Source organism: Ictidomys tridecemlineatus, chromosome 8 (genome assembly GCF_052094955.1).
Source record: "Ictidomys tridecemlineatus isolate mIctTri1 chromosome 8, mIctTri1.hap1, whole genome shotgun sequence".
Taxonomy (NCBI): Eukaryota; Metazoa; Chordata; class Mammalia; order Rodentia; family Sciuridae; genus Ictidomys; species Ictidomys tridecemlineatus.
Window position 1 is genome coordinate 64,082,648 of NC_135484.1, and position 27,961 is coordinate 64,110,608.

Genomic DNA, 27,961 nt, shown 5'->3' on the forward strand with positions numbered 1-27,961 from the left:
GGGCCAGATTGTGGAAAGTGTTTGGGGTGTGGTGTTCAGGCTGGAAGTTTTTAGGAAAGCATTCCCTGGAAATATTCTGGCTAAGTTCTACAAGGTAAATTTGACCAGGAAAGATGAAGAAAGCATCCAGGCTGAAGGAGCAGCACCCGGACAGGTGTGTAGTGCGGTCAGAGAACTTCAACTAGTTTGGTATGCTTCATGTATAATGTATGAGATATGGTAGTAAACCTAGGTCTGAAGACTATACACAAGGGCCAGGTTAGGACATTCTAAGTTCAAAAAATACCACAGGTCAACAGGAGGTAATGAAGGCATGAAGGGGGAAGTGAGATAATTAGGTTTCCAGTTTGCATTTTAGAATGATTGCTTTGACTATAACCATTTTTGCAGGTTGACTAAGGAAGAAAAACTAGAGGTAAGTTCTCCCAGCTAATTACAGGAGGTAATTAAAACTGTGTTATGAATCCTCTTCTGTTGGTGAGCTCACAGAGACCTTTAAATGTATGGGTTCCAGTTCACATTTGATTCTGGATTCAAACTCCCTACTTCTCTTTTATTCCTTTTCACAAGTTAAGCCTCATGCACCATTCTTTTTCCTTATCACCTGACTTTACTTCCTTAATCCTCCTTCTGTTCTTTAAGTTCCTGTCAACTCCTACCAATTTCATTCTGTCTGGCAGGAGAAAGAATAAAGAAATGAAAATGAAACAGGGCTGTAAATTTATAGCATCAGTCATATGTTTACATATTTCACATACCAAACTATTCTAAAAACAACCAGCCACAGTATAGCTTTGTGTAATTATTTTCCCCTATATTTTATGCTTATCTAGTGATATCTACGTTTTAGGATAAAAATAATTTTAGTAGAAGCATGTAAAATACCAGTCATTGACATAAAGAATAGATACCAAATAGTTAAATTTGAAGAGATAAACAGTTTTCAAATGTTTCAAGTAAAATATTAAAAAAGACATGAATAAGACTATATACACAAATAAAAGTATCACACAAACTTACAACAATGAAAAGAATTATTTTTCTATTTTAGGATATATTGTCGAACTTATTTGGTAACTAGAAAAATTCTTTATAAAAAACATCCTGAAACAGCACCATGGAGACTTCACATACACACACACACACACACACACACACACACAAAATCCCACTACTATATAGTTTTCCGTGTGGAACCCATAATGTCCTTGATAGAGACCATCATGTATTGGGACACATATGCTGTTTTCTACTATTTCTTTGATTAGCTCTCATTCTTGCTCTTCAGGGTTTCTATCATAATACAAGAAAATAAAATTTTAAGCCCAGAAGGATTTTTACAGTAATACAAGCTATTGATCGGTGCATTTTTTTTTTTCAACCAGAGTTTACTATTGCGTCCAGGTTCCTTACAGCTCCAATATGCCCAGCGGGTTAATATTGGGTATGGTACAAGCTGTTAGAAAACTACCAGTACATTTTTCCCCTCAATGTTACTACATATTTCAAGCTCCTGAGGGGCAGTAACAAAAACTTTATTTCTTTGTTTTTATCCAAACCTCAGATTTCATATATTCTTTGAATTGTTAAAAAAAAAGTCATAAAATACTTATTCAAATTGTTATTTTCATATGTTGGTTAATCCTAAAACATGTTTAAGGTCATGTTTGTATCTGTGTTCTGCTTAGCATGACATATTAAACAGCTCTCCTAGATAGAAGATCATGGGTGAACTGTGAACAGCCACGATGATTATCTTTTGTAATTGGACATCTTATCTTTCCACAATCCGGCTCTGTCAGTCTCTGCTTTAATTTTTCTTTTGGCTCCTGGTCTCCATCCTTTGGCATTTAGTTATACCTAGTCTCTAGAGAGTCAGAGTCACCTTTATAAGAAGCCTGAGTTTCAGAGCCCCTTATTTGAATGAGCCCTTTCTCTGATCCTGAATGGGAACAAGTAATAAGCTTACACAGTTTTCGTTTTTATTGGTGTTGACAAAGTATGAATTTTCATTCCTTTTTTTTCTTTCTTTCAAAGAAGACTTCCCTACTCCTGTTTTGTATGCTTCCAGCTCTATAAAACCCAGAACCAATCCAAACTTCAGAACTAAATTGGGTTTTAGTTGAGGTTCTTCTTGTAAAACTCTCTTACCTCCATCTCCTCCAGCTGTGTACCTCTCTCTGAGGCCCACAGGCATGCTCTGGCTTGGACCAGACAATGCCCTGCCAATTTCAGCTCTAGCTCCTACTTATCAGTGTAAGAGAGTCAGTATAGGAAAACTAAAATAAATACTATGAAACAAAAATTGCCCTGAAAGCGTATGTGTATATAAACTGCAAAATTTAGACCTCCAACATAGCATAGAAAACAGTTTATTTTCATCATCTGCTGCCAATTTCTTTCTGGGACATATCCTAGATTCAGATGGAAAATGAGAGAAGACTTACTTCTAATGCTAGACACATGTAAATACCTCTGAGTGACAAGGATTAACTACCAATCTACGGTCTTGAAAGTATGTTTGTTTCCACCTAAAAGCTTGGCACCTTTGGTGACTATAGACCAAATAATGAAGATGTGTGTGTGTGTGTGTGTGTGTGTGTGTGTGTGTGTGTGTGTGTGTGTGACTGTCCACCTGCAAAATGACAGGTGGAAAATTATTCAGGGGAAGGAATTTAATTGGTGACCTTTAAAATAATGATTCATTGCCTTAAAACACTTTTATTATATCAGCATGAGTACTTCAGTTGAAATTAATATATTTAAATCAAAAACAGTAGGTCTTATTTAACCTATCTTTAACCAAAAATTACATCTTACAAGAATTTATTAGAATTTTTACCTTTCCTTTTTCCTTCCTCCTTCCCTTTTTCTCCTTTTCCTTCCATCTTCTCTTTGCTTGTTCTCCCCTTCTTCTTTCCTTCCTTCCATTATAACCTTCTTATTTTTACTGGGCAGGAGACCAGCATTTAAGCTTTAACCTGCTTTATTAGCTGCTGTATGTAACTGCATGGACAGTGGGGTGAGATAATATATATAAGGCACTTTGTAAGGTTCTAGACCCTTTGTAAAGTTTAGTTCACTGCATTCAACTTCTCACTCTAATTCTGGGATCTCCATAATGTCCCAAGTAGAACAAAATATAGTATATAGAGAACATAGTGTATACCAGCACAACAGGGAACTAGTCTAGATTTTACATTTGGCTACTGATTTGCTCAGAAAGAAAGAATAATTGAGACTGTTGGCAGACCTCTAGCCGACATGCAAAATGTGCTGTATAGCTCCCCTCAAAATTGGATTCCCAAATCTCAGTATGTTTCTGAACCTAGAACAAATAAGTACAGGCAGGCAGCTACAGTAGTATTAAAAAAATATATGGCTGGGCAGAGGCTATATTTACTAGGGCATGTTTGTGATTTTCAAAGCAAAATTTTGCGACCAGTTTTCATTATATTCTGGGCTATGTAACTTTTTATGGCATACACATTTATAAATAAAAGCATGAGAGCCTCTAAATCACTGACTTAGGCTGAAATGATGCCTCTAGGGTTTGGGATTATAAAAAAAATAAAAGGAGACCGAGCAGGGATCATAAGGCAATATCCTACAGGAAGCAAATTGATACCTGGGATTACAGTAGCAATTCCTTTCTGGCATTCACGAAGAAACATATTTTAGATAAACAAATAGGCAGAACATTTTGGATCTCTGTAAATAGATCTGAAAAGTCAGGCAAAAGCCTTTCCCTATATGGTTGCAAATGACATCATTCATAACCTTTTGAGCAACTGGTGCATTTCGAAGAGCTGTAATTTGCAGATATGATACTAAAGTTGAACTATTCACTCTATTTCACATTATAGTTCTATTGGCAGAGCATGGGAAAGGCAATCTATGACTACATTTTCATGACTGTTTTTCTTTTAATAATAGAATTTCATCTGTAATACTCTCATATTAATATTGATATATATCTTTCTGGACCTGAAAACAATAATAAGTTCTGATTTATTTTTATATCAGTCTTTTATTATAAGTACCATGATCACAATTTTTTCAAATGTATATACAGACATAGGAAGCCGTGCCACACAGAAGAGATAGCAAATCATAGTCATGTTCTATTTTTTTGTCATGTTTTCAACAAGTATCATTGTACCAAATACTGAGGGAGGAATTTGGGGGAGCTTGAAATGAAACAGGATATACAATGCTAGTCTTTAAAGAATTTGGAAACAATAGGAGAGAAGGGATGCTACATAAATGCATATGATGCAAGAGGAAGTTTAATGAGCACTGTGAAAATTACACAAATTCAACAGCATTTCAGCAGCAGGAAGAAATAAATAAAAGACAACACACACACACACACACACTTCATGGAAAAATAATTATCTAACAAATCTTGAATTATACACAGAATTTTGGTGACACATATTCTATGAACCTGGTTTTAGGTAAACTTACATTGTTCCTGTAAAATAAAAACTAAGAAGCAAAATTAAATTCCAATAAAGGAGTGAAATCATTTGACTTTAAAATGCATAAATTTACCAATTACTTCTAATCTGGTACAATGATTTAAGTATACTTGGAATAAAGAACTGTATGAGCAAAACATTTTAAAAACCACTAACTTTCTACTGTTTACTATTTGAGTCCCAGTGCCTGGAGATAGAAAGATGGAATAGCTTTACTGACATCTTCTGGGAAAACTCTACGGCATGTCCAGGGAACACTGTAACTTCAAATAAGAACACATATATCCTATGCCATTTCTTTGAGTACTTATTTTAAAAGACATCAAAATAAGAAACATCAAAAACAAATTACTACATATTTGCTACATTTGCCTTTTTTAGTACATTTTCCCATTTACTTAACAATGAATAACATCATATTACTTTGATTTTATTTTAATATACATACATCTAGTTGGTATATAGGATATGAATTGACTGTACAGCTTTGATAAAGTGCGTAAATTACTCTCCCCTTTATTCATGCCATTTTTTTTCATTATTTATAGTTATGCTCACCGAAGAGAACAAATAAATCGCATGACGACACTGCAAACCTCTGTTGAAAATATTATGTGTTCACGTACACTAATCCCTTTCACAGGGTGAAAGCACTGCAAACAGCTCTTATGCCCCAAGTTTCTACTGTGCACTTAGGGTCACTCATGGGCATGTGCATAAACAAAGGCTACTACTAATGAAAAGCAGGCACTTAGGAACCTGGAGAAAAACACAGGGTAGTGGTGTTTGGTGTATGAATAACTATAAACAAGAAGTCTCATCTACTTAAAATTAATTGCAAGGTTTATTATTACTAAAACAACTTTTCCATCAAGTAAACACATACTAAGAATTCTTGGGTTTGAAAGCATTATCTTGGGTCATTGCTGATATATCTCACATTCTTAAAGATAGTAATTCAAATATCAATGAGTATAAGATACATCTGACTACAATCCTTTGCATAAGCAATGTAAAAATATTCAGAACCAACAGGAAAAAAAATGCATTTGTATACTCAGTTTGAATAGAATTAGTGAATCAGGACCATGCAAACTAAACTTAGGTGTGAAGGAAACATATCCAAAGAGAAAAGGAGCAAGATGAGCAGGGGTGACAGGAGGAGGGAGGAAACAGGGAAATGGGGAGAACCAAGCAAATAGCCTTCTTTTACATTGAAATGGTTTTGAGAATAATAATGTGCTAGTTTCTTTCTTTCCTTTTTTTTTTTTTTAATCCAAGTAGCTATTGAAGATTGTAATGATTTCAGTCTAAAAAGCAATGCTGGAAAGCCTCTTCGGAGATTGCCAACTCCCACTGTGCAGAAACACTGTGTCCCTTCGCGCTAGTGTAATGGAGACAAACAAAAGAAACACTTCAAGAAAAGGGAGGCAGAACAGGAGGGTGAAAAAAACACAGAGGATGTGGTTCCCAGAGAAACAGTAAGAGTTTTAGCAATGACCAAAAGCAAGCCTAACTATCCCCAAGTTTGAAACTGATATAAGTTAAATGAAAGACTCAATGACTTAAGTAATATATTATACAATGTTATTCTCATCTGAAATAACAGTAATTTATCATCAATTATAATCTAATTCTACTTGTTAGTGAAACCCACTCCCTGCCTTAAACCAACTGAACTGATTTTATTTTTGCAGACATCTGTATTGACTCCTATCAAAAGCAAATATATCTATGAAAGATTATTAATTATAGAAACATATTATTCTATCGCTTCTGTTTGCTTGCACATATATCTTCCTTTCCTTTGAAAAAATAAATGCTTTAAAAATCAACATATGTAACTACACAATGAAAGCATCCTAATTAAAATGATACTACTTTTTACTTCAATTTTATAAAGATTTAAATATGGCTTATTATTTCTATATTCTGATTATTACATAAAGGTCAATAATAATGATTACTGCTTATTCGCGTTCAAATATTCTTAATGTAAAAGTTGTGTGACATGTTGAAAACTACAATTTTATGCACTTCTTAGAAAAACCCAGTATCAACATTTTAGGAAAGTGTATTTAGATTTAATTTTAATTCAAATTATTTTAATTGCCTTGTGTCTATTTTTGATCCTATGAAAAAAAAGGACTAGGTCTGCTTAATGCCATTGTATCTAATCCAGAAACTGATGCTTCTGATATTCAGTATTATCTTTGCTTTCCAAACCAATTTTAACTGTATTATTCATCTTTGTGTAAGTTATAGCTGAAGGATTTTTTGAGTATTTTGATATGACTACATTTCATAGCTGATACAGTGCAAAAGAGGCATCTGTTTCTTGTATCCAGCAACTCACACCCTGATAAAAGAATCACACTAGACCCTTCTGATGGAAGATCCTCACATCCTTATTTAGAAAGCAAATCATCATATCTAAAACTTTGAAGAAAGGCATTTCAGGCAATAAGATGGGGAAAACATGGTAGTCAAAACCACCATATTTAAGGTTCTTTGTTTTGTTTGTTTTTGAGATGTAGTCTTGATTATGTCAGTGTGTTATCACTGTTACAAAGCCAAATTCTAGAATTTACCAAATGGATAGAACTTTCTTTGATTATAATATACAAATATTTTACTAATGAACACAAATCTGATTGACTTAACTTTTCATATAGTCCACCTTCATAATGGCTGTTTCAAGTACACTTCATATCTGAGTAGCTATAAATATACCTTGGCTATAGGCAAGGAAAATAACAAAGAACAGTATAGAAATTCAATTTGCATAGTTGAATAATTATTTATAATTCTTGGATAAAGAGAGCCTATTTCTTTTATTATAATTAAAGAACTTGAAAGATCTAGCTATGAACAATGAGCATATCTATTCTAAACCATAACATTCAAATATTTCATTTTGATATCTCTTGTCCACTTTGCTTTAATTATTTATTATTAGCACTAGCACATTATACATAATGCAATGAGTTATTATAACATAATGACTAACATTTATGGAACATTTACTATGTTCCATACATTGTTACAAGAGCTTTGCATACACTAGCACATTTAAATTTCTCAGGCTAAGAAATGCATTTTATTACCCCAATTATAAAAATGAAAGGTAAATAACTAACTCAAGAGCAAGTGCACTTTAAGTAGAAACAAGAATTAAACCTAGGCAGTCTGACTTGTGTTTTACACTTCTAATATTAATAATACTTTGGATGCCTCAATATATCTAAATTTATTTTGTGTATTCAACTAACCACTCAGTATCTCTGAACACTATGTGTCTAAAATTATTTTTCTACCAATAAAATTATAATGCACCTTTCAGAGGAAACACCACGATTCTAGTATATATCTGTTTGTCTTCTGGAAAATAATTTTTAAAAGACAGAAATAGAAAAGGCAAAAGTACCTCTGATTGGCCTCAAGAAAAGTGTGGAAAAGATGAAAGCCACCTCAGACTCCAAGGAAGAACAATGAGTGTCAGCCACTCCCATCCTTTTCCTTTTATGGGTAAGAAAAGGTTATGACACTTGTATTATCCCTCTTGCTTACCTCTTATTTTAAAAAAGAAGTAAGACAAAAAGAAGTGATGTTCAATTAACCTTAACTACTTAAGTATGAGGCATAGGCTTTTTTTTTTTTGCGAAGAACCAATTATTTTTCTACAATACATGTTTTTAGAAGAAAGTTTAAATAGCCAATTATCTTTCATTATGATACATAACAAGACATTCATGGATGCTCATTCCCCAGTTCAGCAGTGTGTTGCTGGTTAAACAATGTGTAGGTCAGTCTGAAGAAGCAATTCTGCTAACAGTAGGGAACTCTAGATGATATTTGTCTATGGTGGTCTCACAGGTAAGTAATCTGCCCGTGGTCATTCACACATGGAACTGATTTTCTCCTTATGTTCAGGCTAGAGGTAGTGAAACTGTAAGTAAAGTGACCTGGGACAACAACATACAAAGTTGAAAGTCTCAGTCTGTGCCCTCTAGAAGCTCACAACCTAGTTATGAGAGAGTGGCAAAAACTGAAGGAGTTTTTGAAAAGAATTTTTAAGGTACTGTACAAGTTATTAAGGAGGGCAATGCCACATAATCCAAGAAGGGGCAGGGGCCACGGCAGTGTACTCAGAAAGGCTTCACAGAAGAGATGACTCGTGTCTAGTTCTTGCAGAAGGTTTTGTCATCAAGCCAACCAGAGAGAACAGGGAGAAGGATATGCAGAGATGAAAAAATATTTCTTGCCAGAAGAAAAATAAAACAATCCAATCAATTTCACTTGTGCAGAAATCAGCTCTTAGAAACTACTTACAAACTCCAGCAGAGCAGAAGGTTTCTCATCCATTCCCAGCAAGTTTGCAATCCCACATGGGGCTCTCCTCATTCATTTACGGAGAGCATAAATATGGGGCAGCAGTGGTGAAATCATCCAGCAATGACTTTAACCCCCCAGCCTTCCTTCATTTAATCACAGCACCTTCCTCCCATTTTGCTGCTCCTCTCTTTGGAGTTCTGTTAAGCAGGGTGCTTGTGGCTTTAAAAATGCAAAATGGTTGCCAAAAGGAACAGTTTTGCCATGTAGCAAATGTTCATACTCTGCAATGCTAATTTATGTCCTTTCCTATAGTTATACAGGTTGCTATGTGCAATGAATTAAATATTAATGAAAATTATTTGATGATGCTATTAGGGAATATATTGAGGAAATAGATGTTTGAGTACAGGTGTTGCCACTCTGAGGTAACTTGTCTTCCTTCAAGATTTGAAAAGTGACTGAAATGAAAGCATTGGGAAATGCAACTCTTTAAAAATTTAGTGTAATTAATTTTCTATTTCTTAATCTGATACTGGAGACGTGTCTGTGCACTATTTGAAAAAAAAAATCACCAACTCTCAATTTCTGGAAGGTATGTTACTATTTAGGTATACTATATATTAATTAAACATTTAAGATATTTTAACATTAGCAAGGGAATATTTAATATACTCTCAGTGCAGAAAATAATCATACTCTTTAGTACTAAATCTTAAAACACCAGATGATTAGGTGAAAATCCTTCTTCATAGAGAAATAGATTGCTTCAACTATTGCAGAAATTCAAACATAGCAGGTATTCTGGTTTTATGATATTCAGGGGGAAATCCCTATCCCAAATATATACTTGTGAATGAAGTATGAAATATTATTTTTTGGAAATTTTCCTTTATCTCAATACATGGCTGCTTTTGTTTCTACCTGAGTTTCTTTCTGTGTACAAGAACTGAGCAGGCCTAGAGGCTGACAGATAGTTTATGTGGCATTTAACAATAGAGAAGGGGGCTCCATCAGCCAAGAGTGGCAAGGAGCTGACTGACTTCTTGGAATACTATAGGTAGGAAAATTACCTTGATGCTTCCTGTTTGGGCTGATTTTTCCTTCTGCTGACACTTTTGATGCTCTGAAAGTTGCTTTGCTCACATCCTCTGCTCTGGTGTCAAAGCACACTCTCAATCTTCACATGCCAAGAGTGGAGGAAAACCTTATTTCAATGCCCAAAAGACTTAGCTCCTGTCAAAGATATTCATTTAACACTCGCAGTTGGTCTATGGCAACTTGAAGATGTTGTCTTAAAGGGTAAGATGGTAGGGTGTTCGGGTGGGGAGGAAAAGGCCTGGTTTTCTAAGGAAGCCTTGTGCTTTCAATAGCCCAAAGGCAAGTAATAAATGAAGGCTGCACTTTCAACCATTATTTACAAAATCTACCTAAGCTGCTTCTGGATAAGGAGATGAGGTGGTGTGAATAAAAAAAAAAAAAAAAAGGATCATTACAATTTTTTAAGCAAGGGGATATTTTCAAAACAATAAAAAGTTTATTATTTCCAAAGCTTTCTTCTATGAAAATAACCCCCACACAATCTTATTTATTATTTAGTCTTGGCCAGTTGTAGATACTAAATTTCCTGATAAGAAAAATGATTGATTGCCAGCACTAATTTTAAGCTGTGAATTTTCTTAATGTATTAAGCACTCTAAACAGCACATCCAAAACATGGTCATTCCTAAATATGTGTGACACTAAATTCTATTCTGTATAAAATTAGGCATATAAAACTCCAAGTCATTTACAAAAAGGTAACCAAATATGTTAGTAAAAAGTTGCTATGTGACTATATTATGGACAGCTGACAAACCATCCTCCTATCTGCAGACCACAGAAACACTCTTCTTCCACATTCATATAAGGTCACTTATTAATCTTCCACCACTACCCTCACTCCAGAATTCTTCATGATAGTTTGTACTATCCTGAAACCCATCCCAGGACACAGAGAAATACACAAACTTGTTTCATTGAGTCCTTTTTTCTTTCCTTAGGCTACCTTTAAAAGCTGCATATTTTACACAATAAATCCTAATTCAGCCAATACCAGTTCATTCAAATAGCATCTGAATTTTAAAATTGGCTCCTTTTCAGACAATTAGTTGGGGTGCCAATTTCCCAGTCAAATAAAATCATTTTCCCATTAACATTTTTGGTTATATAATCTGCTATACACATATAATACTATTAAAACTCAATGTGCAAATTAAGTCCCTAGAATATCTCAGTTGCTAATTTGGTCAGATAACTCCAAGCATACATTTTGCTGTCATTTAAATTGGAGATTTTTCTGCTGGCTGATTGCTTTCCAAGGGTGAGAATGTGGCTGAAGAGCCCAGTGCATGTCTCAGATTTTCCACACTTCGTACACATGGAAGCTGTCTTTGGGCTGGGACTCTCTCCTCTGTCTGTAGAGCATATTGTACTTGCAGCCCTGCCTTTCCTCCTTGTAGGCTGCCAGACACATTTGCCCAAAAAGAGTCACTCAGTCTTTGATTTTTTGCATGTAAGTTTGGCCTGTCTGATGTTGTTTGCACAGCCATGCCACATTGTTAGAAGTTGTGATTCAATGTGTCCTTGGAGCTTTTCTTTTGCCAGCCCTGCCTACTCCAACTCACAATGCCCCCATTTCAGCTCCCTGTGGAGCAGCTGAGTCAGGGCCTTAAAGTGAACCATCCCCCAAATTTGCCCAGTTTTCATGTTTGCTGCTAGGCTGATCTTTGCTTCACAGTCACAGGCCCAGCTGGGGGCACACTTTTAGTAATCCTGCTTTCCCATTTATGTCACATATGTCTTGCAGGTGATGTGGGAAGCTGCCTGCGACATCTGTGACAGATCCAGACCTCCCAACCATATGGAAGGTTGGACAGTACCAAGCATTTGATTGGATCCAGAGTTTGGTGCCACATTTGACTGCCAACCTCCCAAAATGCACATGGGCCGCCTTGAGTAGGTTTCCATTTCTTTGTTTCCCTGAGCTACAATTCAGAGTGGTTTGATTTCCAACAACATCAGTAATACCACTATCACCTACAGGTTGAAGATGAAGGTTCTGGTTTCAGACAACTTATACCACTTTGGGCCTCTGCTTTTGGACAGATTATTTAACTTCTTTATATCTTAATTTTCTTATTTATACAATGATAATACTTACATCTACTTCATTCAGTTAATATTAAATGACAAGAGGTGATAGATGAAAACACTTCACAAGTGTTAACTAAATATTAGCTATTTGAGTACAAAACTGGGTTCCTTGGGAATAACTGTAGCATATATATGGCTTACAAAATGTGTATGTTATATATACTTGATCAGTTACTAGTGTATTTCTCAATTTATTATAATTTTCATTAAATTTGTCTTGTAGAATGTAAGAATGCAAGTCTCTAAAACTTGTGTTAGTCCCTGAACCAAGTGAAATATTTCAGTCATTCTATACTTTCTTCCCAAATAGCATTAATTATAATGTTCCTAGTACCCTATAAAGAAAGGCAGGAATCCCCTCCTTAATGTAATAGTCGGGTAAGAGTTATTGAAGCCATTCAGACTTCTGCCCACAGCTGGTCTATCCCATGTGTGTCCATCCTTCTGCTACTTAGTTCTGAAAACTGGAATCTAGGATAGTTTATCTAGACCTTCATTCCACTTTCACATGTTTGATTTTTGAGTCCAGTTAATTAAACCAATATCTTTAGTTCTGTTTTCAAGACTGACTTGCCTACTACACTGACTTGTCACAATATCTTCAAATAGGAGAGATTAAAGGGATCTTAACAGGCAAGTTGTCTTCCAGGGAGGAATCCTCTTCTGTCTGTTGAGTCATCTGGTGACAGACCTGAGCTGAAAGAGATCTTACTGATTTTGTTAAAATCCTTTCCAAAATTAATAAATCACTGAGTTTTTATAATTGGAATCTGCCTACTTGGCAATGTATTGTGTTATTTTTCTTATTTGAATAGACTGAATGATCTTCAAAATGTTGATGATGTTATCCTTAAATTCTATGTCTTCCAACTTAATCATCCTCAATTCTACCACCCTTCATGATTTCTGGTCCTAGCTCGTTAGGAATAACCCTCCTTAGTTCTTCATAAATTATAGTTCACATATGCATTATACTTTCTTTTGTAGAAAGAAATTTTTTCTTTGAGAAAATTTAGCAACAAAATATTTTTTCATCATAATACATTTTACCAAAGGCAATGGTCCTATTCCTTTTTGCCCTGAATTTTACTCCCTAAGCCCCTTTCTTCTTTATCAGTTTTTTAAAGAGGGCACTATTTTGGGGGGGATGGAGATAGATTAGACACTAGTTTTAGTATTGCTGTCATAAATGTGTTATTCATTTGAACTCAACTTTGGTTACAAACAACCTATTCTAATGTGTATGATTCTTGGCTATGGATAACACATGGGGTTGCTACACTGGTAGATTTCCATATCTCTTGCCTTTATCATTATACTTTTTAAAAATTATAAATCAAAATTTATTTTCTTTCTAATTCTCCATTATTTATAACTGTACTAATCTTTAGAGCCCCTGGATGTGGAATTATACCTATATTTTTTTATCTCTTTGTAATGTACTGACTAAAATTGTAATCATATATGGCCACACATTCATGTCACTATTTAAAACTCTAACATAAAATTTTCATGTTCTCTCAAGGTTGACATCACTTATACTTTAAAGATGAGATCATGTACAAAACAGTAGAATTTATCACATTGCATCCTGTTTTTATGAGAGTGAAAACATATCAAATGTATTTTAGATTACTGTAATATAAAATAGTGCTGCATTCATCACTGACTCTGCTGTTAGATCAATTTTATTACTGATAATAGGAAAATTTAAGGCACACCCTCCTTTTGACCAAGCTGTCAAATACCTATAATTGCTTCATTTCCATTTAGTCATGAATCTAATCTAACCAATTTGAGTAATACCAAAAGTTTTATTACTTTCTCTTTAGGAATGTATATTAATTCATAAAAATATGGTTTATTGTAATATGTGTATATATATATGTATATATATATATATATATATATATTCACATACACATGCATTCTTTGTGTGTACAAATGTGAGGTTGTATGTTTGTATGTGTAAAAACTATTGTGAAAGTATTTGTGAAAACATTGATAACTCTGCTTTGTGACAATTTCCTCTGTTTCTTCCTTAGAGTTTCTGGGTTCCTTGCTGACATAAGTTCTTGTTTTACAAGTTTATCATATTACAAGTTTATGCTCACTTACATGATTCCATTGTACAGTTGGTGGTATATTTATTAAACTGAAAAGCATCTGGTTTCTAAAATTTTGATTCAAATTATTTATCTTCCTCAAATGTTATTTTAACTTCTTAAATTGGTGAATTTACTACAAAACATAGTCTTCTTGATTTCCTAAGAACTCTGTCACTGATCAGGTAACATAGCCTCTGGAATTGCCAGCCCAAAATAATAATTATAGGTTTTTTTTCTTGATAGTATACTATCCTTACCAATGTAAAATTAATGGCCTTAAACTGAACAAAAGAGATAAAGTCACTACCTGTGTCCTCAAAGCTGTCAGTTTCCTTCTCAAAGACAGGTTTCATAATCTTTCTACCAGATTTGTTCAATTCTTTAACAAATCCTTATTGAATGTGCACTCTGTGACAGCCATTTTCCTATGAAAATGGGCAGGTAAATCTGCCTACAGGAAGGAGTTAGACACCTGGTCAACTGGCTACTTTGACATGTTATGCATAAATTCATGGTCACATATGGGAAGAGGACTTCAGACAAATCTTGTTTGGGATAGTTAGATCACTTCAATTCCTACAACTAACCTCAATTCAAATTCTTCAAGAATATGTTTGCCTACTATTACTCATGATTAGACAGATTTATTAAACTCTCCACCCATGTTTAGAAAAACTGAATTGTTTTCTTAAGGGACATGATGAGTCCTCATCTTGATAATGTAGGTGTCGATTATTGTGCCCATTGAAATAGAAAACTTGAGATTTAGGAAAGCTGTGCCTAACTAGTATTCTGACATCTTTCTCCTGCTTCCTGGGCACTCTTAAATTTTTAAATTTTCATAATCTTATCATTAAAGAAATAATAATGTCCCTAACTATGTATATTGGCATCTTGTCATCAATGCCCATCACCACTATGACAACCACATAAACATTTTCAGAAAGCACCATATTTCTAACAGCTACATTAATCAACATTTCACCAACATGGCTCCACCTCCAGGCAGCTTTGATAGAGATTGAGTGTAACACCTAGGTGCCCCTAAATTTATCTGCTTCAGGACAAATATATTATTTTGAAGCTCCTAGTTCCTTGTTTCCTCTATCTGCTTCTACATACCTGAGGACCAATGAAAACAGTAATAGTGATTAAATTTGCACAATAGATAGCTACTTGGAGAATGACCTAGTTGCTATTTGCAATGATATTCACAGCTAGGGTGCCAAAGTCCTAATCATCAGCCATATCCCTGTGGATATTTTTTAAATTTCTTAACTATCAAAGATATTCAGTGTGTCAAGGAGAAGATTAGATATTATATATTAGAAGATTAAATAAGTACTTTATAAGTACTTATTTAATCATTAAAAAGAATAGAGAGCTAGGTGAAAAGTGTTTACTAAGAACAAAAACCAATGACCAGCACAAACTATAATTCAATGATCATTTCCACATATTAACTCAGAATAACCAACTTTCCAAGGTAATATGTTGAAGTGTTATATCATGGTCCAGTTAGGTTTCCTTATCTCCAGTTGCATGTAATTCTTCTTCATGTACTACTCCTGCTCAGACATAGCAAGCTATGATTTGTGTTCTCAAGTATATAAAAATCCAAAATTTCAAGCTGGCATTCCTGGGTCTGTACCATCACTGTTTTCTAATATGCCTCAAGTCTACTTACTCTCCACTGCTGTCCTCTTCTCATACTAATTCTTCAAAACTAGCCAAAGCATCACTTCTTCTACAATAATATTTTTGTTTCCTGTTAATATCTGTATGTATTTAATGCATCTGAAATATGTCAATGTGTATTTTCAACAATGTACACTTTTGATAGAAATAAAATACACATTTTATTTTGTGCATCAATTTTAATATGCCTTGATTACCTGTTTTCAAAATGAATATACCTTTATGTCTACTACAGAGATCAAAAAATAAAAATTGCCAGGAATCCTGATATTGCTATGTGCCAATTCTTTACCATGAATCTGCAAAGGATTTTTATTATTCTTACTCCCATTACCATGGATAATTTTCATACTTTTGAACTTTTACAAATATAATTATTTGGACTTTTTGTTCTTGGTTTCTTTTATTCGATATTTTTTTGTGAGGTTCATTTATACTTTCACATGGAGCAGTAGTTTGTTGTACAGTATTTTATTGTTTGAATTTTAACAATGTACTTAACCTGTTTTACTACAGGTAGACATTGACTTGTTTTCAGTTGGAAGCTATTACAAATAATGTCTTTTACAAATGTTCTATAAGATGTCTTTGATATACATATGTGTGCCTCATGGAAGTATGTGCATTTGGGAGTAGAATTGCTAGATCTAGCCCTTGGTCAATATACAATACAATTTTATAAATACTACAAATTTTATAGATGCAAATGTTCAATTAAGTAAGGGCTTTACATGGGCCGGGCATGATGGTGCATGCCTGTAATCCCAGGAGCTTGGAAGGCTGAGGCAGGAGGATCATGAGTTCAAAGCCAGCCTCAGCAAAAGTGAGGCATTAAACACTCAGTGAGACCCTGTCTTTAAATAAAATACAAAATAGGGCTGGGGATGTGGCTCAGTGGTCAAGTGCCCCTGAGTTCAATCCAGGTACCAAAAAAGAGGGGGTCTTTACTATTTATTCCTACATTTCTAAGAATTTTTACATTGAATCAGTGTGATTTTATCAAATACTTTTTTCTATATTTTTAGAATGATCATATTATTTTTATCCTCCATTTGGCTAATTGGAATAAAATATACTAATTTGAAATATTGAACAAACTTACATTCTTAAAATAAATGTAAATTTGTCATCATTTATTCTCTTTTATGTGCTATTAGATTTTATATGTTGACCTTATGTCTAAGAATTTGTTTTTCTCTGTATTCATGGAAGATTGGTTTGTAATTTTCCATTCTTGTAAAGTCTTTGTCAGGTTTGGGTATAAAGTGTGTGTAAGTCTTATAAGTACATATTCATGTGATGGAAACTATTTCACCTTTTTTAATCCCTAGAAAAGTATGTGTAAGATCAATACACTCTTCCTGTGAAGGTTATTTAGACCAGGAATGTTATTTGTTAAAAAAGTTTTAGATTAAAGATTCAATTACTTTAATAGATATAATAGCATCATATTTGTTATGTCTTGTATCCAGTTTGATAAATTATAGTCTTCAAGGAATTTGAATTTCATAAACAAATATATTTACAAATACATTGGCATACAATTGTTCATAGTATCAGGATCTCTGATGATGTACCCATTTTCCATTCCAGGTATTCTACACTTCTTCCCTCCTTCTCTACTTCCTACTCTTTTTCCTTCAGCAATATTAGGAGATTCTTAATTGTATTATTTTCTCCATAAGACCAACTCCTGGCTATGGTGATTTTCTCAATCGTGCATTTGTTCTTTACATCATTAATTCTTATCCATCTTGTCATTGTTTCTTTCTTGATACTTTCTTTAAGTTTAATTCTTGCTATTTTCTAGCCACATGAGATTGATACTAAGATCATTGTTTTCAGACTTTTTTTTCCTAATGCATTTCATGGGATAAATCCCTGTAAGCAAGGCTTTATCTGGATCACATGAGTTTCAGAATAAATTTTCATTATTCATTTCACAATATTTCCTTAATATTATCTCTGATTATTATCTGCTAATTTAGATGTATAATGCTTAATTTTCAAACATTTGGGTATTTTCAAGTAGCACTTGTTCTTGGGCGATACATACATATTTTTCTGTTTGAGGTTCAGAATTCTAAATAGATCAAACTAGATTAACTCATTAGAGTTTTCATATCTTCTATTGTTATTTTAGATTCTTGTATAATTATTTTTCCAGAGAAGTGAATTTAATCATCAAATATAATTCAGCACTTATCTATATTGTCGTATAGTCCTTTTATGTTTTGCTTTTTTATTCTTGATGTTGTATTATTGTATACATAAACTTAAAACTGTTTTTATTTTCCAAGTAGGTCCTTAATAACTATGGAATCTTTCTGCTTAGTAAAATTTTCTTGTCTCAAATTTCATTTTATTCTTTTGAAGTCACTATAGGTTTTTAATGCATGCCTTTGCATTGTGTTATCTATGGTGGGTCTCTTAAAAACTGCAATTATAGCATTTTAATTTTTATCTCACTTTATTTCTGTTTTTTATATTTAGTAAAACTACTTTTATATTTGACTATTGATTTATGATGTTAACAATTGCTTTATATTTATTGTATTTGTTTTGTATTTCTTCTTTCTTGTCTTAGTTTGGACCCATTAAAAATTGTATTGGGCTGAGGCTGTAGCTCAGTTGCCGAGCACTTGTCTTGCCTGTGTGGGGCACTGGGTTTGATTCTCAGCACCACATAAAAATGAACAAATAAAATAAAGGCATGTTGTCCATCTACAATTACAAAAATATATTTTTTTAGATTTTGTTATTTTTCCCCCTGTATTAGCCAGTTAGTTGTACATTTTAAGCTATTCTTTAAGAAGTTGTAGGGTGCCCTTCACAAAATTGTCAACCAGAAGCACCAAGAACTTTCATGCAAATCCATAAGATAGAATTAAAACAATTGGAATATGACTACTCACTGAGGTAGGTGAACATGGGAGAATGCTGGAATTCAATAGTGGACAATGACTTGGAGAAAGCCAGAGATGATAGATAGTGGAATAAGTAAAACAGAATGCCCCAACTCCCATCTCCTAGATTGTGACAGAGGAAGGGTGAGCACCTGTTTGGTAGAAATAGAGGAGAAAAAAAAGGATTGTCACTGTGAAGACAATTAGCACATGATTCAGCATTCTGCAGAAATAAAAGCTAAAAAACAAAAACAAAACAAACAAACAAACAAAAAACCCCTATAATCCTAATATTTACATAATGATCTGGCTTTAAAGTAGTTCTTTGCACTTCCCAACATATTTTCATGGTATTCCAACTGGGATCCATCCTGAGAAGGGACCTATTTATGAGCTTACTGCCTCGGAAATAAGTTCATTGGGGGTAGAAGGTGGGCAGTAGACAAAAGTTTCTACCCTTTGGAACCTGTGATTTGCCAAGCCAGCTCTTAGAGTGAGAAATCACATGTGATAGCAAGGGAAAAGGACTAGGAAAACCAGACCACTGGCAGTGAAGCATGTGCAACCTGCCATCATCCCCCTAGCACAAATTTTTGAGACTTCACAACCTCTCTCAGTCCTTGGCAGCTTTTGAGGCCTCACATAGAACTGGTATTATCCTGAACTCAGAGTATATAGCTCTAGAGAGAATTTTTGAGGAGTTTTACATTGTGCATGAGCTTCCTGTAGTGTCAGCATCTACCTTGCTCTCAGAGTTCATAAGCAAAACTGTCTGGAGACAGTTTTGTTTCTAGGGAGCTTTGTATTCTACCCTAACTCACTCCAGAATGAAAAGCAACTGAGAATTGTATTTCAACTGACTCTGGCCACAAATTCCTCTTGCTAGTCAACTGATAAGCAAGACCAAGGAGAGGAGTGGGAAGAGGTACATAACCCCCAGACTTTGCTCTTTCCAAGGAGTCACAACCTAAGAAGACATGGAGAGAAGCTCTGGTCACCATAGGCTACAACTCTGCACTCTTGCCTGCTCAGTCAAGTACCTTCACAGAGAGGAAATTTTAATTAATACTTGTTTTGTTGTTACTGTTTCATGTTTGCTTCTTTTTTCTCTCTTTTATTATCTTTTTATCATGTTTTCTTTCTTTTATTTTTCTTATTTTTATTTCTTTCTCCTTTTTTCTTACTTTTGAACTTGTTTTCTGCTATCTCTTCCTTTTTGGTTAACTTCCATAATTTTTAATTCTATATTAATTTTTTATTCTATATTATTTTTCCACTTTTTATTCATTTAATAATGTTTTCGATGCTTTGGTTACTGTTTTGTTTGGTTTTTAATGTAGTTCTTGATGTCATTTCCTTTTCCCATTCTTTCCTGTTTTGTTCTCTTTTTTGATGGGGATGGGGAATGAGGCTAACACATGAAGCATATTAAATGGGTACTCTACTACTGAGCAACACTTCCAGCCCAACCAAGGAGAACTGGATCTGGCTTCAACCACAACCCAATCCCAGCAGATATTTTAACTTAAAAAAAGGACAGATAGAAGCCCCCAGATTGTGAGCCATGTCCCAGGAGGCATGGCTAGAGTAGATCTGAAGTCCCACTCCTAATCACTCAGAGCAATAACAGAAATAACACAATTGTTTTAGGTACCTCATCTATGAGGGGCATTAACATAGTTCACTCCCATACCCAATTAGATAGCACGAAACTGGGAAGACTATAGTTGAATTCTACAGAGGAGTAACTATGACTGAAGCCCCTGCCCATCTTTGTGAAACAGCTGGAGCTTCACCAATGTCTAAACAATGTATAAAAGCTCCAGAACCATCACCAAAATTTGAAGAATCAGTAGCAGAACTATTTTCAAGTAACAGAGCCAATATTTATAGAGTCCATGGAAGCCCCCAACATCTGATAGTAGCTTCCATTCCCAATATAGAAGTAACCACAGAGGGTGCTGTCTACACCATATCTATCTAAACTCTCAGGGGAACAATATTGTGGCAAAAGCTACAGAGAAATCAGGTCCCTCAAGCTCTGACAAGGTACTTGTTGTGTCAAAACCCACTAATCACAGCCAACAAAGCCACAGGGAAACTAACTTATGAAATTCAATTGGAACTCAACTCGAACACTACAGAACAAACTGATATCCCAGGACACATCATTATGAGAAGGCTGTTTACTAAGAAAGCTCTCAAATAAAAGTGGAGGGGATACCCATCCGAACATATTTACAGATTTCAACATAGAAACACTAGAAAAATGGAATAACAAGGTAAAATAACATTTCTCAAAGTTTGTGACTCTCTCTTTGTGACATCAAAGAGACTGATATGCTGGAAAAGAATTGAAAAGAATGATTTTGAAAAAGCTTAATGAAATCCAAGAAGGTACAAATCAATACCTGAATGAAATAGAAAGATAATAGGATACAAATGATACAAATGATTATTTTAATAAATATATAGAGACTTTGTAAAAGAACCAGATAGAAAACTTGGAAATAAAAATTTCATTAAGTCAGATAAGAACTCAGGTAAAAGCCTCAACAACAGACCAGAATAAGTAAAAAGAACATCAGAGATTTTTAAGGAAAAATGATATATTCAGACAACACCAAGTTAAAAAATAAAGATTTAACACCATTTAAAGAACAAACATCTGAATAACTGACATACCAGAATGAGAAGAGCTATATCCTTAGGGAATAGACAAACTATTTGGTAAAATAATAGCATTGTATTTCTCATACCTTGGGAAAGACATTGATATCTAGTACAGGAGGCATTTAGAACATTGAATAGTAAAACTAGAAAAGAACCTATCTATAATGTATTGTAGTTCAATTGCCAAAAGTACAAAACAGAAAAAAAAACACTAAAATCTATGTTCTGGATTAGATAATATAGGTGTACCTTTTGAAGAATCCCACCAAAGCTCCTGTGTTACTATAGAAATGTTCAGAGAAAGAAATGATTGGACTGAAGTAGCGCCGGCGTTGACAGAGGCGGTAGCCACAGCCGTTAAGGAGTGAGGGTTCCAAGTTTTATACCACTTTGGGCAGTATTGGGCTTGGAGGGTCGCGATGTCAGAGAAAAAGCAGCAGATAGACTTGGGTCTCCTAGAGGAGGACGATGAGTTCGAAGAGTTTCCTGCTGAAGACTAGGCTGGTTTAGAGAAGACGAGGATGCACATGTCTGGGAGGATAATTGGGATGATGACAACGTAGAGGATGACTTCTCCAGTTATGAGCTGAACTAGAGAAACATGGTTATAAGATGGAGACTTCATAGCATCCAATAGAAGTACTGAAGTACCCTACACTTGAACTGTATACTAAATTCTAGAACAGAGAACCGAGGATAAAATACTTTAAGAAAACGTTTATTTCATTATCTGCTTGAATTCATTTTTGTTCTTGTAACACAAAATAAATGTTTTGATCTAAATAAAAAGTGATTGGACTGTAAGAGCTATAATCTAATCACTTCTTCCTAGTTTAAATGGACAAAGTGGATTAAAATTATGTGCAGGTGGAGCATGGCTAGAGTAGGTAGGTCACTAAAGGCATGCCTTGGAGGGTTCATACTTTTTCTGGCCCCTCTAATCCTGCTTTTTCTTCTCCCTGAGTCTACAATGAGATCAGCAGCACTCCTCTGCCATGTCCTTTTACTCTTCTGGCTATCTTGGGCCAGGTTTACTACAGTAATTAGTTCATAAAGCAGAGCTGGAAGATTTTAAAAACTTCTAGTTCGACCTAAAAAAGTGTGAAAGTATGTGTAAAACAAAGTAATCTCTTTCTCATCACAAAGAAGGTGTGATGTTTAAAGAGATTACAATGACTAAAATAAAGAACTTTGCACAGAGATAATAGGAACGATACCTTGATGACATCATAGGAATTTGCAAGACAACACCTATGTAGTCTAAAGGGTTCAGAAGGGAAATTACATTTAAGAAGAGATCACTGGGACACCCTGATTGCAGAGAGGGACATAGGAAGTTGTTTCTCCCAGGCACTCAGAGGCCACTGCAGCCATAATATTAGGGGTTCAGCCACTCTGCTAGCTGGGAGCAGATCTTGTCTTCATGCCATGCTAGTGCTAAAGTTAGTGATCATGCAGTCTTCCACCAATATTTCAAAGGAAGTCTTATAAGGCAATGCATAGTGTCACAGGGTCAGAATTCCTTCGTGTTGTATACATCTGTGAAGGTAAAGTTAAAGCTGGAATAGAGACTCCAGGAATTCAGAGATTCCAGTAACATGAACTGTCTGCCAAAAATAGCTACTGGCTGAGGGAGCCGGGCTAAAAGAGAATCACTATATGCTGTAAACAACAAAGTCCAAGCAAGAGGTAGGACCACTCAAGACCTTTGGAGAGCACATTTCACCATTGAGTTTCCTAGATGCTATATATAGAGTTACAGGACCTGTTTACCCAGGTGGGTTTTGGTCTGATTTTGTTCCATCCTTCATTCTATGCCCCTAATCCTCCATTTTGGAATGAAAATATTTATTTTGTGACGTAGTATATGGATATATGTTACTTGCTTTTCATTTTTACAGGAGCTCACAGTCAAGAGTTTGTCTTAAGTATCAGATGAGACTGTATTTAGATTTTGGGGTAATGTTGGGACTGTTAAGACTATAGGACTCTTAAACTAAACACTTTTTGCTTTGTGAAATGTACATGAGCTTTTGGGGCCACGTGTATAGTGTTATGGTTTGGATATAAAGTGTTCCCTCAAATCTCTTGTACTAATACTGCAATGTTTGGAAGTGAAATGATTGGATTGTGAGAGATGTAACATAATCATCTCATCCGAGTTTGAATGGATTAAATGGATGTTATCTGTAGGCAGGTAGGGCACAGTTGGAGGAGAAGGGTCACAGGAGGCATGTTTTGAAAGGGTTCATCTTCCCTGCGGCCCTTCCCTTACCCATTCTCTGCTCATTGACCCTGCCTTAAGATGAGAAATGCTCCTCTACCTTGCCCTTCTCCCATAATATCCTGCCTTACTTTAGTCCCAGAGCAATGTACTCAGCCAACCATGGACTCAATCTCTGAAACCATGAGTGAAAATAAACTTTATCCCTCTAAGTTGATCATGTCACAATGATGAAAAATTGACTAACATAAGCTGCAAGATAAGGGAGGTAGAATGCTTGTATAATATACACAGGGCCTGGGTTCAATCTCCAGTCCTAAAAAGAAACTGCAAAAGAGAAATGCCAAGTCATATGTAAAGGCAAACACATAAGAATAATAATAGTTTTATCAGCAGATATCTAAAGACCAGGAGTGTTTTAGCCAGCTTGTTCAATACTGTGGCCAAAAGACGTGACAAGAATAATTAAAGTAGCGAAAGTTTATTTGGGGGGCTCACAGTTCCAGAGGTTTCTGCCCACAGATAGCCAACTCTATTCCTTGGGGTCTAGGGTGAGGCAGAAATCATGGAGGAAGAATGTGGTGAAGAAAAGCAGTTGGGAACATGACACCAAGAAGTAGAGAGAGAGAGAGCTCCAGTTCACCAAGAACAAAATATATACCCCCAAAGCACACCTAATGACCCACCTCTTCCAGCCACACTCTACCCACAAATAGTTACCACCCTGTTAATTCCTATCAGAAAACTCATGGACTGATTAGGTTAAGACTCTCATAACCTAAGTATTTCACCTCTAAACTGTCTTGCATTGTCTCCTACATAAGATTTTGGGGATACCTTAAATATAAAACAACAAAGAGGGTATTGAATGATGAATTTCAAGCACTGAGTGAAAATAACTGTCAAGATAAGCATAAACTTAAGAAATTAATGAACACTATACCAGCATTTCAGAAGATTCTACACCCAGAAGTAAATGAAAGATTAACACAATCATAGTATCTGGGTAAAATAAACCTCAGAAGAAGAGTAGACACAAAAAATAAGAGGAGAGAATCAAACATAATTAATAAAGTAAATCATCAAACATCTAAGATGAATAAATCAGGATAAAATGAGCATAGAATATTCAAAATAATCAACAAAATGACATAAACAACTATATCCCTATTAAGGTTTAACTTAATCACCAAATTAATCAACTGATATGGATTAACAGAGTGGTAACTATAGGCATATGGGGAGTGGCTAGAAAAGGTGGGTCATTGGGGCCTGCCTTTGGGGCATGACCAAGATCATGCCTTTTAGGTTTATATTCTGTCCCCAGTGAGCATAGCTCTCTCTGCTTTCTTGTTTCCACGTCATGAGCTGCTTTTCTCCATCATGCTCTTCTGCCTCACCTTGGGGCAATTATGGAGTTGGATATCTAGGGACTGAGACCGCTGAAACTGTGAGCTCCAAATATACTTCTTTTTCTCTACCTTGTTATTGTCAGTTTTTTTTGTCACAGTGATAAGATAGTTGACCTAAACAATACCTTTCAATAATAACCCTGAATGTAAATAGTTATAATTTTCCAATTAAAGCATGCAGACTGGCTAACTGGATTCAAAGCAGAACACAGGCTGCCTGCAAGAAACTTACCTTATCAACAAAGATATGCACAGACTGAAAGGGAAAGAAAGAACAATAATATTTCACATTTGTTAATCAGCTCTTTGGTGTTGTGAGAAATACCTGAGAATAATTGTGGCACATTGTTTCAGAGATTCATCCAAGGTCAGCTAACACCACTCCTACAGGCTTATGATGATATAGGACATCATGGCAGGAGGGCATTGCAGAATAAAGCTCTTCACTCATGGCATCCAGAAAACAGAGAGCAGCTGGGAGTGGGCACAAGAAATGAGCTCTCGGGGTATAATACCCAGGTTCCTGTTTACTTCAATCAGGCTGGACTATCTATAAAATTTGCCACCTTCCATTCAGCTCTCACTGGATTAATACACTGATGAGCTTACAGACCTCAATATCCAAATGTCATACTCTGTTTTAAGTGTTAGAGACATAAGCAAGGAGAACAAACGTCCAGTTACTTTTGAGGCTCTGGCAAGAGACTGCTCCAACATTGGAGCAAATCCCAGTGCAATATTTTAAATGAGTTTTCACTTCTACATCATAGAAACTTATAAGCTGGGTATTTCTGATTCCTGAAAAGCTTTCAAGGGATACTTTCTATATTCTATTGTATCTACATAAAGTACCTAGCTCCTCTTTAGTTGTGCCAATCTCTTAAGCAAACATACCTTCCTTGTCCTCAATTTTATATATACTTTCATGGTCAAACACAACATTTTCAAATCATTGCACTCTGAATCTTGTTTCTGATTCTCACTTTAAACATGAATAAAAGCCCATCGCAATACTCATGATAGTGCCTGAATTCTATGCTTCCTTAAAATTTCTTCCACTAATTACTTCCATTAATTAATGTATCACCTTGAAATTCATCCTCACACAATCTCAGGACATGGAAAAAATGTAAAAAAAATTTTCACCAGAATTTAACTCAAATGGCTTCTAAATTAATTCATATGAATACTCACTCCCATTTGAAATCTATGAGCATAGTTTTGACAGTCTGCATTCTTATTGGCATTCTGGTCTTCCAAGATCACACCAGATTGTCCATTAATCTCTGTTTACAATATTTTTAATATTTTTATTACTTGTTGATGGGCCTTTATTTACTTATATGTGGTGCTGAGAATCAAACCCAGTGCCTTACACATGCTAGGTGAGCACTCTGCCACTGAGCCACAACCCCAGCCCCCTGCTTATAATATTTTAAGACTTTTCTAACTTGCATCTTCAAATCTTGAACATCTGTAAATATACTCCAAAGGTTTCTGAATCTCATGATCAAAAATAGCTATAGCAACAACCCAACTTCTTGGTACCAATTTTCTGGATTAGAAAACAATTTGAAGAAGGAACTGTTTCAGTGCAATGTCTTCTGATTTCATTTCTGTGGATTTTTTGTGAGGCAGAACATTATCCAAAGGGCATAGCAGAGGAAAGTTCTTCACCTCAGGGCAGGAGAGTAACAGAGGGTGGTAGGGAAGACGTTGGGTACAAGAAATGTCCTTCCAAGGTATTTCTCCAGTGATGTACCTCCTCCAATGATGCACCACTTCTTAGAATTTTCACCACCATCCATTATCATTGTATTAATCTACAGATGAGGTTAAAGCCCTGAGAACCATTCTCTTCCAAAAATCCTTACCTCTGAATATTGTTTTATTTGACAACAAATCTTTAATACATGAGCCTTTGGGGGATCTTCCAGATCAAACTCATAATGTCAAGCGAATAGAAACCCAGAACAAGTGGTAGTAGCTTTACTAATATCCAATAAGATAAAATGTAAGCCAGTTAAAAGAGACAAACAAATTAATGATATTTTGGCAAAGGGTACAATTCATTAAGAAAATATTACTATTATAGATGGATGTCAGATCACAAAATTTTATGGAACAAACACTATAGACATACATGTAAAAATAGGCCCTAATATAGTAATTGTGAGTGACTTCATGACTTCACTATCACCAACAGAAAAATCATCCACGCAAAAAAAATCAATGGACTAACATCAGAGTTAAATTAATTTATAGATCTAATGAACTTAAAATATATATATAGAATATTCAATCCAACAGCTACAACATACACATTCAATATTCAGCATATGAAACCTTTTCCATAATACATCATATATTGAAAGAAAAACCAAGTCTCAAAAATTCAATCAGATCACAATGGATCAAAACTAGAAATAAAGAATAGGGAAACTAAAGAAATTATAAAACACATGGGGATTAAGCAATATACTTTTGAATGAATAGTGGTGCATTGTAGTAATTGAGAAAAATTAAAAGATGCAGAGAGTCAAAAAAAATGGAAACATAGTATACCAGAACCTTGGGGATAAAATAAAAGCCATATTATAAGGGATTTTTATAGGAATAAATGTCTACATCAGAAAAAGAAAAGAGATACTTAAAATAAATAACCTAATAACTAATAAATTTTAAGGGCTTGAAAAAAAACAACTAAAAGGTAGTAAATAATATCATAGCAGAAATAAATGGAGACAAAAAGTACTGCAAAGAATAAATGAAACAAAGGATTCTTTGAAAACATTTTAAAAAGTAACAAACCTTTAGTTAAATTTAGCAAACAAAACAGAGAGAAAACTCCCCAAAATCAAATCAAGAGATAAAAAGAAAGCATTATAGCAGATACCATTGAAATTTAAAGGATCTTGAGCTCAGCTCA

The 27,961-nt window shown here is 34.8% G+C and overlaps 1 protein-coding gene across 4 annotated transcripts in view; it reads right to left on the reverse strand.

The window, feature by feature from the left end:
- Positions 1-27,961, reverse strand: part of LOC144365869 (uncharacterized) — a 546,961-nt gene that overhangs the window by 49,860 nt on the left and 469,140 nt on the right. For all 4 annotated transcript variants that reach the window (XR_013424600.1, XR_013424601.1, XM_078018586.1 and 1 more), the window contains one exon: positions 18,733-18,875. The gene's annotated coding sequence lies outside the window, so the exon portion shown is untranslated. The remainder of the gene's footprint in view (positions 1-18,732; positions 18,876-27,961) is intronic.